The sequence below is a fragment of the Chiloscyllium plagiosum genome, unplaced genomic scaffold (genome assembly GCF_037043375.1).
Source record: "Chiloscyllium plagiosum isolate Xiang-an unplaced genomic scaffold, Cpla_swu_hap1 HiC_scaffold_55, whole genome shotgun sequence".
NCBI classification, from domain to species: domain Eukaryota; kingdom Metazoa; phylum Chordata; class Chondrichthyes; order Orectolobiformes; family Hemiscylliidae; genus Chiloscyllium; species Chiloscyllium plagiosum.
In genome coordinates this window covers 335,369-349,354 of record NW_028270194.1, presented here as the reverse complement: position 1 = coordinate 349,354, position 13,986 = coordinate 335,369, and the positions used below count along the sequence as shown (strand labels likewise).

At 57.4% G+C, this 13,986-nt stretch overlaps 10 non-coding genes across 10 annotated transcripts; all 10 read right to left on the bottom strand.

Moving 5' to 3' along the window:
- Positions 1-432: 432 nt before the first annotated feature.
- Positions 433-505, bottom strand: trnaa-ugc (transfer RNA alanine (anticodon UGC)). The gene has a single exon. It is a non-coding gene; the product is annotated as a tRNA-Ala (tRNA).
- A 1,185-nt stretch (positions 506-1,690) lies between these two features.
- trnaa-ugc (transfer RNA alanine (anticodon UGC)) lies at positions 1,691-1,763 on the bottom strand. The gene has a single exon. It is a non-coding gene; the product is annotated as a tRNA-Ala (tRNA).
- Positions 1,764-2,948: 1,185 nt separating this feature from the next.
- On the bottom strand, positions 2,949-3,021 carry trnaa-ugc (transfer RNA alanine (anticodon UGC)). The gene has a single exon. It is a non-coding gene; the product is annotated as a tRNA-Ala (tRNA).
- Positions 3,022-4,206: 1,185 nt separating this feature from the next.
- trnaa-ugc (transfer RNA alanine (anticodon UGC)) lies at positions 4,207-4,279 on the bottom strand. The gene has a single exon. It is a non-coding gene; the product is annotated as a tRNA-Ala (tRNA).
- Positions 4,280-5,464: 1,185 nt separating this feature from the next.
- Positions 5,465-5,537, bottom strand: trnaa-ugc (transfer RNA alanine (anticodon UGC)). The gene has a single exon. It is a non-coding gene; the product is annotated as a tRNA-Ala (tRNA).
- A 1,185-nt stretch (positions 5,538-6,722) lies between these two features.
- Positions 6,723-6,795, bottom strand: trnaa-ugc (transfer RNA alanine (anticodon UGC)). Its single transcript has one exon. It is a non-coding gene; the product is annotated as a tRNA-Ala (tRNA).
- A 1,185-nt stretch (positions 6,796-7,980) lies between these two features.
- Positions 7,981-8,053, bottom strand: trnaa-ugc (transfer RNA alanine (anticodon UGC)). Its single transcript has one exon. It is a non-coding gene; the product is annotated as a tRNA-Ala (tRNA).
- A 1,185-nt stretch (positions 8,054-9,238) lies between these two features.
- trnaa-ugc (transfer RNA alanine (anticodon UGC)) lies at positions 9,239-9,311 on the bottom strand. The gene has a single exon. It is a non-coding gene; the product is annotated as a tRNA-Ala (tRNA).
- Positions 9,312-10,496: 1,185 nt separating this feature from the next.
- On the bottom strand, positions 10,497-10,569 carry trnaa-ugc (transfer RNA alanine (anticodon UGC)). Its single transcript has one exon. It is a non-coding gene; the product is annotated as a tRNA-Ala (tRNA).
- A 2,443-nt stretch (positions 10,570-13,012) lies between these two features.
- Positions 13,013-13,085, bottom strand: trnaa-ugc (transfer RNA alanine (anticodon UGC)). The gene has a single exon. It is a non-coding gene; the product is annotated as a tRNA-Ala (tRNA).
- Positions 13,086-13,986: the final 901 nt, after the last annotated feature.

Below are 13,986 nucleotides of genomic sequence, written 5' to 3'. Positions count from 1 at the left end.
GGCCTGTGCTGGCATGAAAAAATCGTCTTGAGTGCTGATCCGAAACTGCCAGATTCTGCCGGTACAGTACCTGACTCTCGCAGCTTCACGTACACGTCAGGTTAGGGTTTGGGCCGCAGCTTACCGACTGGTTCAAGTTGCCTCCCAACACGTCCGGACGTGCTGCCCGCTGACCTCAGGCAGCTACACCCACCGCCGGTGTGATCCTTTCAAGGAGCTGACTTTCACCCGCAGAGATAAAAACGTCAACGCCGCTGGCGTTTGCCTTCGCCGCGCAGCTCGACTTTCTTCCTACGCTGGACCGGCCTGTCGCTCACGCGTGAAGCTTTTGATCTTTCGGGACCACTCTCAGGGAGGCGGCGTACGCAAACGGTATTCCGGCTGCTGCAGACCAGCCGAGTGAGAGGTTGCACTTGCCGTTTTAAAAGCAAGTGGAGAATGCGGGCATCGATCCCGCTACCTCTCGCATGCAAAGCGAGCGCTCTACCATTTGAGCTAATCCCCCAGTTGGACAGCCAGCCCTGACTTCACTCCTTCCGCAGTGGATCCTAAGCAGCCACGCTCCGGGATGTGCAGGAAATTCTCTCATCCGTCGGACGGCTGAGACCAAACATTGCTGATGCCGGTCTCGGTGAAACGACCAACTTGTCGGAGGAGCAGCAGCGGCAGCTGGTGGACTCAGGCGAGGCGGAACGACACATGGACGAGGAAAGAAGTGCTGAGGAGATGGCAATTGCTGACTGGAGGTCGAAACGACTTCAACCTTGGCGCAGCCACCACGAGCGTGAGGTGACGTCGCAGGGCCCCGCCTGACTGATAGAAGACTTCATTTGGTTGCAGTGAGCACAAAGCGCTTTTGTGTGTTGGGGTTGAAAAAAGGGCACCCTGCTGGCCGTCAGCTGCAACCGCGGCAGGGAGACAGCTGACTCGTTGCAGAGAGGCAAGGGTGTGTGCCGATGCGTCCTGAAAGCGTTGTCGCGTTTTCAGCTCATCTGTGTTGCTGTGGCCCGCGTGCTGGTGAATGCGCACTCTTTCCAAAAAGCAGCCGAGGCTCCTTCGAGCCGGCGATCTAAGGAACGACAGATTTGCGACAGACCACAGTCCTCCGCTCTACCAGCTGAGCTATCGAAGGAGAGCCCAGCAGTGCCTCTCCCTTGCTGATGCTTTGCTGCGCACCTCCACTAATGTCACGCCATTGTCTCCCTGAAAATCTGTCACTCTGGGAGATCCTGAGCCACTGGCTGATCTCCACAGATTCGGCCTGTGCTGGCATGAAAAAATCGTCTTGAGTGCTGATCCGAAACTGCCAGATTCTGCCGGTACAGTACCTGACTCTCGCAGCTTCACGTACACGTCAGGTTAGGGTTTGGGCCGCAGCTTACCGACTGGTTCAAGTTGCCTCCCAACACGTCCGGACGTGCTGCCCGCTGACCTCAGGCAGCTACACCCACCGCCGGTGTGATCCTTTCAAGGAGCTGACTTTCACCCGCAGAGATAAAAACGTCAACGCCGCTGGCGTTTGCCTTCGCCGCGCAGCTCGACTTTCTTCCTACGCTGGACCGGCCTGTCGCTCACGCGTGAAGCTTTTGATCTTTCGGGACCACTCTCAGGGAGGCGGCGTACGCAAACGGTATTCCGGCTGCTGCAGACCAGCCGAGTGAGAGGTTGCACTTGCCGTTTTAAAAGCAAGTGGAGAATGCGGGCATCGATCCCGCTACCTCTCGCATGCAAAGCGAGCGCTCTACCATTTGAGCTAATCCCCCAGTTGGACAGCCAGCCCTGACTTCACTCCTTCCGCAGTGGATCCTAAGCAGCCACGCTCCGGGATGTGCAGGAAATTCTCTCATCCGTCGGACGGCTGAGACCAAACATTGCTGATGCCGGTCTCGGTGAAACGACCAACTTGTCGGAGGAGCAGCAGCGGCAGCTGGTGGACTCAGGCGAGGCGGAACGACACATGGACGAGGAAAGAAGTGCTGAGGAGATGGCAATTGCTGACTGGAGGTCGAAACGACTTCAACCTTGGCGCAGCCACCACGAGCGTGAGGTGACGTCGCAGGGCCCCGCCTGACTGATAGAAGACTTCATTTGGTTGCAGTGAGCACAAAGCGCTTTTGTGTGTTGGGGTTGAAAAAAGGGCACCCTGCTGGCCGTCAGCTGCAACCGCGGCAGGGAGACAGCTGACTCGTTGCAGAGAGGCAAGGGTGTGTGCCGATGCGTCCTGAAAGCGTTGTCGCGTTTTCAGCTCATCTGTGTTGCTGTGGCCCGCGTGCTGGTGAATGCGCACTCTTTCCAAAAAGCAGCCGAGGCTCCTTCGAGCCGGCGATCTAAGGAATGACAGATTTGAGACAGACCACAGTCCTCCGCTCTACCAGCTGAGCTATCGAAGGAGAGCCCAGCAGTGCCTCTCCCTTGCTGATGCTTTGCTGCGCACCTCCACTAATGTCACGCCATTGTCTCCCTGAAAATCTGTCACTCTGGGAGATCCTGAGCCACTGGCTGATCTCCACAGATTCGGCCTGTGCTGGCATGAAAAAATCGTCTTGAGTGCTGATCCGAAACTGCCAGATTCTGCCGGTACAGTACCTGACTCTCGCAGCTTCACGTACACGTCAGGTTAGGGTTTGGGCCGCAGCTTACCGACTGGTTCAAGTTGCCTCCCAACACGTCCGGACGTGCTGCCCGCTGACCTCAGGCAGCTACACCCACCGCCGGTGTGATCCTTTCAAGGAGCTGACTTTCACCCGCAGAGATAAAAACGTCAACGCCGCTGGCGTTTGCCTTCGCCGCGCAGCTCGACTTTCTTCCTACGCTGGACCGGCCTGTCGCTCACGCGTGAAGCTTTTGATCTTTCGGGACCACTCTCAGGGAGGCGGCGTACGCAAACGGTATTCCGGCTGCTGCAGACCAGCCGAGTGAGAGGTTGCACTTGCCGTTTTAAAAGCAAGTGGAGAATGCGGGCATCGATCCCGCTACCTCTCGCATGCAAAGCGAGCGCTCTACCATTTGAGCTAATCCCCCAGTTGGACAGCCAGCCCTGACTTCACTCCTTCCGCAGTGGATCCTAAGCAGCCACGCTCCGGGATGTGCAGGAAATTCTCTCATCCGTCGGACGGCTGAGACCAAACATTGCTGATGCCGGTCTCGGTGAAACGACCAACTTGTCGGAGGAGCAGCAGCGGCAGCTGGTGGACTCAGGCGAGGCGGAACGACACATGGACGAGGAAAGAAGTGCTGAGGAGATGGCAATTGCTGACTGGAGGTCGAAACGACTTCAACCTTGGCGCAGCCACCACGAGCGTGAGGTGACGTCGCAGGGCCCCGCCTGACTGATAGAAGACTTCATTTGGTTGCAGTGAGCACAAAGCGCTTTTGTGTGTTGGGGTTGAAAAAAGGGCACCCTGCTGGCCGTCAGCTGCAACCGCGGCAGGGAGACAGCTGACTCGTTGCAGAGAGGCAAGGGTGTGTGCCGATGCGTCCTGAAAGCGTTGTCGCGTTTTCAGCTCATCTGTGTTGCTGTGGCCCGCGTGCTGGTGAATGCGCACTCTTTCCAAAAAGCAGCCGAGGCTCCTTCGAGCCGGCGATCTAAGGAACGACAGATTTGCGACAGACCACAGTCCTCCGCTCTACCAGCTGAGCTATCGAAGGAGAGCCCAGCAGTGCCTCTCCCTTGCTGATGCTTTGCTGCGCACCTCCACTAATGTCACGCCATTGTCTCCCTGAAAATCTGTCACTCTGGGAGATCCTGAGCCACTGGCTGATCTCCACAGATTCGGCCTGTGCTGGCATGAAAAAATCGTCTTGAGTGCTGATCCGAAACTGCCAGATTCTGCCGGTACAGTACCTGACTCTCGCAGCTTCACGTACACGTCAGGTTAGGGTTTGGGCCGCAGCTTACCGACTGGTTCAAGTTGCCTCCCAACACGTCCAGACGTGCTGCCCGCTGACCTCAGGCAGCTACACCCACCGCCGGTGTGATCCTTTCAAGGAGCTGACTTTCACCCGCAGAGATAAAAACGTCAACGCCGCTGGCGTTTGCCTTCGCCGCGCAGCTCGACTTTCTTCCTACGCTGGACCGGCCTGTCGCTCACGCGTGAAGCTTTTGATCTTTCGGGACCACTCTCAGGGAGGCGGCGTACGCAAACGGTATTCCGGCTGCTGCAGACCAGCCGAGTGAGAGGTTGCACTTGCCGTTTTAAAAGCAAGTGGAGAATGCGGGCATCGATCCCGCTACCTCTCGCATGCAAAGCGAGCGCTCTACCATTTGAGCTAATCCCCCAGTTGGACAGCCAGCCCTGACTTCACTCCTTCCGCAGTGGATCCTAAGCAGCCACGCTCCGGGATGTGCAGGAAATTCTCTCATCCGTCGGACGGCTGAGACCAAACATTGCTGATGCCGGTCTCGGTGAAACGACCAACTTGTCGGAGGAGCAGCAGCGGCAGCTGGTGGACTCAGGCGAGGCGGAACGACACATGGACGAGGAAAGAAGTGCTGAGGAGATGGCAATTGCTGACTGGAGGTCGAAACGACTTCAACCTTGGCGCAGCCACCACGAGCGTGAGGTGACGTCGCAGGGCCCCGCCTGACTGATAGAAGACTTCATTTGGTTGCAGTGAGCACAAAGCGCTTTTGTGTGTTGGGGTTGAAAAAAGGGCACCCTGCTGGCCGTCAGCTGCAACCGCGGCAGGGAGACAGCTGACTCGTTGCAGAGAGGCAAGGGTGTGTGCCGATGCGTCCTGAAAGCGTTGTCGCGTTTTCAGCTCATCTGTGTTGCTGTGGCCCGCGTGCTGGTGAATGCGCACTCTTTCCAAAAAGCAGCCGAGGCTCCTTCGAGCCGGCGATCTAAGGAACGACAGATTTGCGACAGACCACAGTCCTCCGCTCTACCAGCTGAGCTATCGAAGGAGAGCCCAGCAGTGCCTCTCCCTTGCTGATGCTTTGCTGCGCACCTCCACTAATGTCACGCCATTGTCTCCCTGAAAATCTGTCACTCTGGGAGATCCTGAGCCACTGGCTGATCTCCACAGATTCGGCCTGTGCTGGCATGAAAAAATCGTCTTGAGTGCTGATCCGAAACTGCCAGATTCTGCCGGTACAGTACCTGACTCTCGCAGCTTCACGTACACGTCAGGTTAGGGTTTGGGCCGCAGCTTACCGACTGGTTCAAGTTGCCTCCCAACACGTCCGGACGTGCTGCCCGCTGACCTCAGGCAGCTACACCCACCGCCGGTGTGATCCTTTCAAGGAGCTGACTTTCACCCGCAGAGATAAAAACGTCAACGCCGCTGGCGTTTGCCTTCGCCGCGCAGCTCGACTTTCTTCCTACGCTGGACCGGCCTGTCGCTCACGCGTGAAGCTTTTGATCTTTCGGGACCACTCTCAGGGAGGCGGCGTACGCAAACGGTATTCCGGCTGCTGCAGACCAGCCGAGTGAGAGGTTGCACTTGCCGTTTTAAAAGCAAGTGGAGAATGCGGGCATCGATCCCGCTACCTCTCGCATGCAAAGCGAGCGCTCTACCATTTGAGCTAATCCCCCAGTTGGACAGCCAGCCCTGACTTCACTCCTTCCGCAGTGGATCCTAAGCAGCCACGCTCCGGGATGTGCAGGAAATTCTCTCATCCGTCGGACGGCTGAGACCAAACATTGCTGATGCCGGTCTCGGTGAAACGACCAACTTGTCGGAGGAGCAGCAGCGGCAGCTGGTGGACTCAGGCGAGGCGGAACGACACATGGACGAGGAAAGAAGTGCTGAGGAGATGGCAATTGCTGACTGGAGGTCGAAACGACTTCAACCTTGGCGCAGCCACCACGAGCGTGAGGTGACGTCGCAGGGCCCCGCCTGACTGATAGAAGACTTCATTTGGTTGCAGTGAGCACAAAGCGCTTTTGTGTGTTGGGGTTGAAAAAAGGGCACCCTGCTGGCCGTCAGCTGCAACCGCGGCAGGGAGACAGCTGACTCGTTGCAGAGAGGCAAGGGTGTGTGCCGATGCGTCCTGAAAGCGTTGTCGCGTTTTCAGCTCATCTGTGTTGCTGTGGCCCGCGTGCTGGTGAATGCGCACTCTTTCCAAAAAGCAGCCGAGGCTCCTTCGAGCCGGCGATCTAAGGAACGACAGATTTGCGACAGACCACAGTCCTCCGCTCTACCAGCTGAGCTATCGAAGGAGAGCCCAGCAGTGCCTCTCCCTTGCTGATGCTTTGCTGCGCACCTCCACTAATGTCACGCCATTGTCTCCCTGAAAATCTGTCACTCTGGGAGATCCTGAGCCACTGGCTGATCTCCACAGATTCGGCCTGTGCTGGCATGAAAAAATCGTCTTGAGTGCTGATCCGAAACTGCCAGATTCTGCCGGTACAGTACCTGACTCTCGCAGCTTCACGTACACGTCAGGTTAGGGTTTGGGCCGCAGCTTACCGACTGGTTCAAGTTGCCTCCCAACACGTCCGGACGTGCTGCCCGCTGACCTCAGGCAGCTACACCCACCGCCGGTGTGATCCTTTCAAGGAGCTGACTTTCACCCGCAGAGATAAAAACGTCAACGCCGCTGGCGTTTGCCTTCGCCGCGCAGCTCGACTTTCTTCCTACGCTGGACCGGCCTGTCGCTCACGCGTGAAGCTTTTGATCTTTCGGGACCACTCTCAGGGAGGCGGCGTACGCAAACGGTATTCCGGCTGCTGCAGACCAGCCGAGTGAGAGGTTGCACTTGCCGTTTTAAAAGCAAGTGGAGAATGCGGGCATCGATCCCGCTACCTCTCGCATGCAAAGCGAGCGCTCTACCATTTGAGCTAATCCCCCAGTTGGACAGCCAGCCCTGACTTCACTCCTTCCGCAGTGGATCCTAAGCAGCCACGCTCCGGGATGTGCAGGAAATTCTCTCATCCGTCGGACGGCTGAGACCAAACATTGCTGATGCCGGTCTCGGTGAAACGACCAACTTGTCGGAGGAGCAGCAGCGGCAGCTGGTGGACTCAGGCGAGGCGGAACGACACATGGACGAGGAAAGAAGTGCTGAGGAGATGGCAATTGCTGACTGGAGGTCGAAACGACTTCAACCTTGGCGCAGCCACCACGAGCGTGAGGTGACGTCGCAGGGCCCCGCCTGACTGATAGAAGACTTCATTTGGTTGCAGTGAGCACAAAGCGCTTTTGTGTGTTGGGGTTGAAAAAAGGGCACCCTGCTGGCCGTCAGCTGCAACCGCGGCAGGGAGACAGCTGACTCGTTGCAGAGAGGCAAGGGTGTGTGCCGATGCGTCCTGAAAGCGTTGTCGCGTTTTCAGCTCATCTGTGTTGCTGTGGCCCGCGTGCTGGTGAATGCGCACTCTTTCCAAAAAGCAGCCGAGGCTCCTTCGAGCCGGCGATCTAAGGAACGACAGATTTGCGACAGACCACAGTCCTCCGCTCTACCAGCTGAGCTATCGAAGGAGAGCCCAGCAGTGCCTCTCCCTTGCTGATGCTTTGCTGCGCACCTCCACTAATGTCACGCCATTGTCTCCCTGAAAATCTGTCACTCTGGGAGATCCTGAGCCACTGGCTGATCTCCACAGATTCGGCCTGTGCTGGCATGAAAAAATCGTCTTGAGTGCTGATCCGAAACTGCCAGATTCTGCCGGTACAGTACCTGACTCTCGCAGCTTCACGTACACGTCAGGTTAGGGTTTGGGCCGCAGCTTACCGACTGGTTCAAGTTGCCTCCCAACACGTCCGGACGTGCTGCCCGCTGACCTCAGGCAGCTACACCCACCGCCGGTGTGATCCTTTCAAGGAGCTGACTTTCACCCGCAGAGATAAAAACGTCAACGCCGCTGGCGTTTGCCTTCGCCGCGCAGCTCGACTTTCTTCCTACGCTGGACCGGCCTGTCGCTCACGCGTGAAGCTTTTGATCTTTCGGGACCACTCTCAGGGAGGCGGCGTACGCAAACGGTATTCCGGCTGCTGCAGACCAGCCGAGTGAGAGGTTGCACTTGCCGTTTTAAAAGCAAGTGGAGAATGCGGGCATCGATCCCGCTACCTCTCGCATGCAAAGCGAGCGCTCTACCATTTGAGCTAATCCCCCAGTTGGACAGCCAGCCCTGACTTCACTCCTTCCGCAGTGGATCCTAAGCAGCCACGCTCCGGGATGTGCAGGAAATTCTCTCATCCGTCGGACGGCTGAGACCAAACATTGCTGATGCCGGTCTCGGTGAAACGACCAACTTGTCGGAGGAGCAGCAGCGGCAGCTGGTGGACTCAGGCGAGGCGGAACGACACATGGACGAGGAAAGAAGTGCTGAGGAGATGGCAATTGCTGACTGGAGGTCGAAACGACTTCAACCTTGGCGCAGCCACCACGAGCGTGAGGTGACGTCGCAGGGCCCCGCCTGACTGATAGAAGACTTCATTTGGTTGCAGTGAGCACAAAGCGCTTTTGTGTGTTGGGGTTGAAAAAAGGGCACCCTGCTGGCCGTCAGCTGCAACCGCGGCAGGGAGACAGCTGACTCGTTGCAGAGAGGCAAGGGTGTGTGCCGATGCGTCCTGAAAGCGTTGTCGCGTTTTCAGCTCATCTGTGTTGCTGTGGCCCGCGTGCTGGTGAATGCGCACTCTTTCCAAAAAGCAGCCGAGGCTCCTTCGAGCCGGCGATCTAAGGAACGACAGATTTGCGACAGACCACAGTCCTCCGCTCTACCAGCTGAGCTATCGAAGGAGAGCCCAGCAGTGCCTCTCCCTTGCTGATGCTTTGCTGCGCACCTCCACTAATGTCACGCCATTGTCTCCCTGAAAATCTGTCACTCTGGGAGATCCTGAGCCACTGGCTGATCTCCACAGATTCGGCCTGTGCTGGCATGAAAAAATCGTCTTGAGTGCTGATCCGAAACTGCCAGATTCTGCCGGTACAGTACCTGACTCTCGCAGCTTCACGTACACGTCAGGTTAGGGTTTGGGCCGCAGCTTACCGACTGGTTCAAGTTGCCTCCCAACACGTCCGGACGTGCTGCCCGCTGACCTCAGGCAGCTACACCCACCGCCGGTGTGATCCTTTCAAGGAGCTGACTTTCACCCGCAGAGATAAAAACGTCAACGCCGCTGGCGTTTGCCTTCGCCGCGCAGCTCGACTTTCTTCCTACGCTGGACCGGCCTGTCGCTCACGCGTGAAGCTTTTGATCTTTCGGGACCACTCTCAGGGAGGCGGCGTACGCAAACGGTATTCCGGCTGCTGCAGACCAGCCGAGTGAGAGGTTGCACTTGCCGTTTTAAAAGCAAGTGGAGAATGCGGGCATCGATCCCGCTACCTCTCGCATGCAAAGCGAGCGCTCTACCATTTGAGCTAATCCCCCAGTTGGACAGCCAGCCCTGACTTTACTCCTTCCGCAGTGGATCCTAAGCAGCCACGCTCCGGGATGTGCAGGAAATTCTCTCATCCGTCGGACGGCTGAGACCAAACATTGCTGATGCCGGTCTCGGTGAAACGACCAACTTGTCGGAGGAGCAGCAGCGGCAGCTGGTGGACTCAGGCGAGGCGGAACGACACATGGACGAGGAAAGAAGTGCTGAGGAGATGGCAATTGCTGACTGGAGGTCGAAACGACTTCAACCTTGGCGCAGCCACCACGAGCGTGAGGTGACGTCGCAGGGCCCCGCCTGACTGATAGAAGACTTCATTTGGTTGCAGTGAGCACAAAGCGCTTTTGTGTGTTGGGGTTGAAAAAAGGGCACCCTGCTGGCCGTCAGCTGCAACCGCGGCAGGGAGACAGCTGACTCGTTGCAGAGAGGCAAGGGTGTGTGCCGATGCGTCCTGAAAGCGTTGTCGCGTTTTCAGCTCATCTGTGTTGCTGTGGCCCGCGTGCTGGTGAATGCGCACTCTTTCCAAAAAGCAGCCGAGGCTCCTTCGAGCCGGCGATCTAAGGAACGACAGATTTGCGACAGACCACAGTCCTCCGCTCTACCAGCTGAGCTATCGAAGGAGAGCCCAGCAGTGCCTCTCCCTTGCTGATGCTTTGCTGCGCACCACCACTAATGTCACGCCATTGTCTCCCTGAAAATCTGTCACTCTGGGAGATCCTGAGCCACTGGCTGATCTCCACAGATTCGGCCTGTGCTGGCATGAAAAAATCGTCTTGAGTGCTGATCCGAAACTGCCAGATTCTGCCGGTACAGTACCTGACTCTCGCAGCTTCACGTACACGTCAGGTTAGGGTTTGGGCCGCAGCTTACCGACTGGTTCAAGTTGCCTCCCAACACGTCCGGACGTGCTGCCCGCTGACCTCAGGCAGCTACACCCACCGCCGGTGTGATCCTTTCAAGGAGCTGACTTTCACCCGCAGAGATAAAAACGTCAACGCCGCTGGCGTTTGCCTTCGCCGCGCAGCTCGACTTTCTTCCTACGCTGGACCGGCCTGTCGCTCACGCGTGAAGCTTTTGATCTTTCGGGACCACTCTCAGGGAGGCGGCGTACGCAAACGGTATTCCGGCTGCTGCAGACCAGCCGAGTGAGAGGTTGCACTTGCCGTTTTAAAAGCAAGTGGAGAATGCGGGCATCGATCCCGCTACCTCTCGCATGCAAAGCGAGCGCTCTACCATTTGAGCTAATCCCCCAGTTGGACAGCCAGCCCTGACTTCACTCCTTCCGCAGTGGATCCTAAGCAGCCACGCTCCGGGATGTGCAGGAAATTCTCTCATCCGTCGGACGGCTGAGACCAAACATTGCTGATGCCGGTCTCGGTGAAACGACCAACTTGTCGGAGGAGCAGCAGCGGCAGCTGGTGGACTCAGGCGAGGCGGAACGACACATGGACGAGGAAAGAAGTGCTGAGGAGATGGCAATTGCTGACTGGAGGTCGAAACGACTTCAACCTTGGCGCAGCCACCACGAGCGTGAGGTGACGTCGCAGGGCCCCGCCTGACTGATAGAAGACTTCATTTGGTTGCAGTGAGCACAAAGCGCTTTTGTGTGTTGGGGTTGAAAAAAGGGCACCCTGCTGGCCGTCAGCTGCAACCGCGGCAGGGAGACAGCTGACTCGTTGCAGAGAGGCAAGGGTGTGTGCCGATGCGTCCTGAAAGCGTTGTCGCGTTTTCAGCTCATCTGTGTTGCTGTGGCCCGCGTGCTGGTGAATGCGCACTCTTTCCAAAAAGCAGCCGAGGCTCCTTCGAGCCGGCGATCTAAGGAACGACAGATTTGCGACAGACCACAGTCCTCCGCTCTACCAGCTGAGCTATCGAAGGAGAGCCCAGCAGTGCCTCTCCCTTGCTGATGCTTTGCTGCGCACCTCCACTAATGTCACGCCATTGTCTCCCTGAAAATCTGTCACTCTGGGAGATCCTGAGCCACTGGCTGATCTCCACAGATTCGGCCTGTGCTGGCATGAAAAAATCGTCTTGAGTGCTGATCCGAAACTGCCAGATTCTGCCGGTACAGTACCTGACTCTCGCAGCTTCACGTACACGTCAGGTTAGGGTTTGGGCCGCAGCTTACCGACTGGTTCAAGTTGCCTCCCAACACGTCCGGACGTGCTGCCCGCTGACCTCAGGCAGCTACACCCACTGCCGGTGTGATCCTTTCAAGGAGCTGACTTTCACCCGCAGAGATAAAAACGTCAACGCCGCTGGCGTTTGCCTTCGCCGCGCAGCTCGACTTTCTTCCTACGCTGGACCGGCCTGTCGCTCACGCGTGAAGCTTTTGATCTTTCGGGACCACTCTCAGGGAGGCGGCGTACGCAAACGGTATTCCGGCTGCTGCAGACCAGCCGAGTGAGAGGTTGCACTTGCCGTTTTAAAAGCAAGTGGAGAATGCGGGCATCGATCCCGCTACCTCTTGCATGCAAAGCGAGCGCTCTACCATTTGAGCTAATCCCCCAGTTGGACAGCCAGCCCTGACTTCACTCCTTCCGCAGTGGATCCTAAGCAGCCACGCTCCGGGATGTGCAGGAAATTCTCTCATCCGTCGGACGGCTGAGACCAAACATTGCTGATGCCGGTCTCGGTGAAACGACCAACTTGTCGGAGGAGCAGCAGCGGCAGCTGGTGGACTCAGGCGAGGCGGAACGACACATGGACGAGGAAAGAAGTGCTGAGGAGATGGCAATTGCTGACTGGAGGTCGAAACGACTTCAACCTTGGCGCAGCCACCACGAGCGTGAGGTGACGTCGCAGGGCCCCGCCTGACTGATAGAAGACTTCATTTGGTTGCAGTGAGCACAAAGCGCTTTTGTGTGTTGGGGTTGAAAAAAGGGCACCCTGCTGGCCGTCAGCTGCAACCGCGGCAGGGAGACAGCTGACTCGTTGCAGAGAGGCAAGGGTGTGTGCCGATGCGTCCTGAAAGCGTTGTCGCGTTTTCAGCTCATCTGTGTTGCTGTGGCCCGCGTGCTGGTGAATGCGCACTCTTTCCAAAAAGCAGCCGAGGCTCCTTCGAGCCGGCGATCTAAGGAACGACAGATTTGCGACAGACCACAGTCCTCCGCTCTACCAGCTGAGCTATCGAAGGAGAGCCCAGCAGTGCCTCTCCCTTGCTGATGCTTTGCTGCGCACCTCCACTAATGTCACGCCATTGTCTCCCTGAAAATCTGTCACTCTGGGAGATCCTGAGCCACTGGCTGATCTCCACAGATTCGGCCTGTGCTGGCATGAAAAAATCGTCTTGAGTGCTGATCCGAAACTGCCAGATTCTGCCGGTACAGTACCTGACTCTCGCAGCTTCACGTACACGTCAGGTTAGGGTTTGGGCCGCAGCTTACCGACTGGTTCAAGTTGCCTCCCAACACGTCCGGACGTGCTGCCCGCTGACCTCAGGCAGCTACACCCACCGCCGGTGTGATCCTTTCAAGGAGCTGACTTTCACCCGCAGAGATAAAAACGTCAACGCCGCTGGCGTTTGCCTTCGCCGCGCAGCTCGACTTTCTTCCTACGCTGGACCGGCCTGTCGCTCACGCGTGAAGCTTTTGATCTTTCGGGACCACTCTCAGGGAGGCGGCGTACGCAAACGGTATTCCGGCTGCTGCAGACCAGCCGAGTGAGAGGTTGCACTTGCCGTTTTAAAAGCAAGTGGAGAATGCGGGCATCGATCCCGCTACCTCTCGCATGCAAAGCGAGCGCTCTACCATTTGAGCTAATCCCCCAGTTGGACAGCCAGCCCTGACTTCACTCCTTCCGCAGTGGATCCTAAGCAGCCACGCTCCGGGATGTGCAGGAAATTCTCTCATCCGTCGGACGGCTGAGACCAAACATTGCTGATGCCGGTCTCGGTGAAACGACCAACTTGTCGGAGGAGCAGCAGCGGCAGCTGGTGGACTCAGGCGAGGCGGAACGACACATGGACGAGGAAAGAAGTGCTGAGGAGATGGCAATTGCTGACTGGAGGTCGAAACGACTTCAACCTTGGCGCAGCCACCACGAGCGTGAGGTGACGTCGCAGGGCCCCGCCTGACTGATAGAAGACTTCATTTGGTTGCAGTGAGCACAAAGCGCTTTTGTGTGTTGGGGTTGAAAAAAGGGCACCCTGCTGGCCGTCAGCTGCAACCGCGGCAGGGAGACAGCTGACTCGTTGCAGAGAGGCAAGGGTGTGTGCCGATGCGTCCTGAAAGCGTTGTCGCGTTTTCAGCTCATCTGTGTTGCTGTGGCCCGCGTGCTGGTGAATGCGCACTCTTTCCAAAAAGCAGCCGAGGCTCCTTCGAGCCGGCGATCTAAGGAACGACAGATTTGCGACAGACCACAGTCCTCCGCTCTACCAGCTGAGCTATCGAAGGAGAGCCCAGCAGTGCCTCTCCCTTGCTGATGCTTTGCTGCGCACCTCCACTAATGTCACGCCATTGTCTCCCTGAAAATCTGTCACTCTGGGAGATCCTGAGCCACTGGCTGATCTCCACAGATTCGGCCTGTGCTGGCATGAAGAAATCGTCTTGAGTGCTGATCCGAAACTGCCAGATTCTGCCGGTACAGTACCTGACTCTCGCAGCTTCACGTACACGTCAGGTTAGGGTTTGGGCCGCAGCTTACCGACTGGTTCAAGTTGCCTCCCAA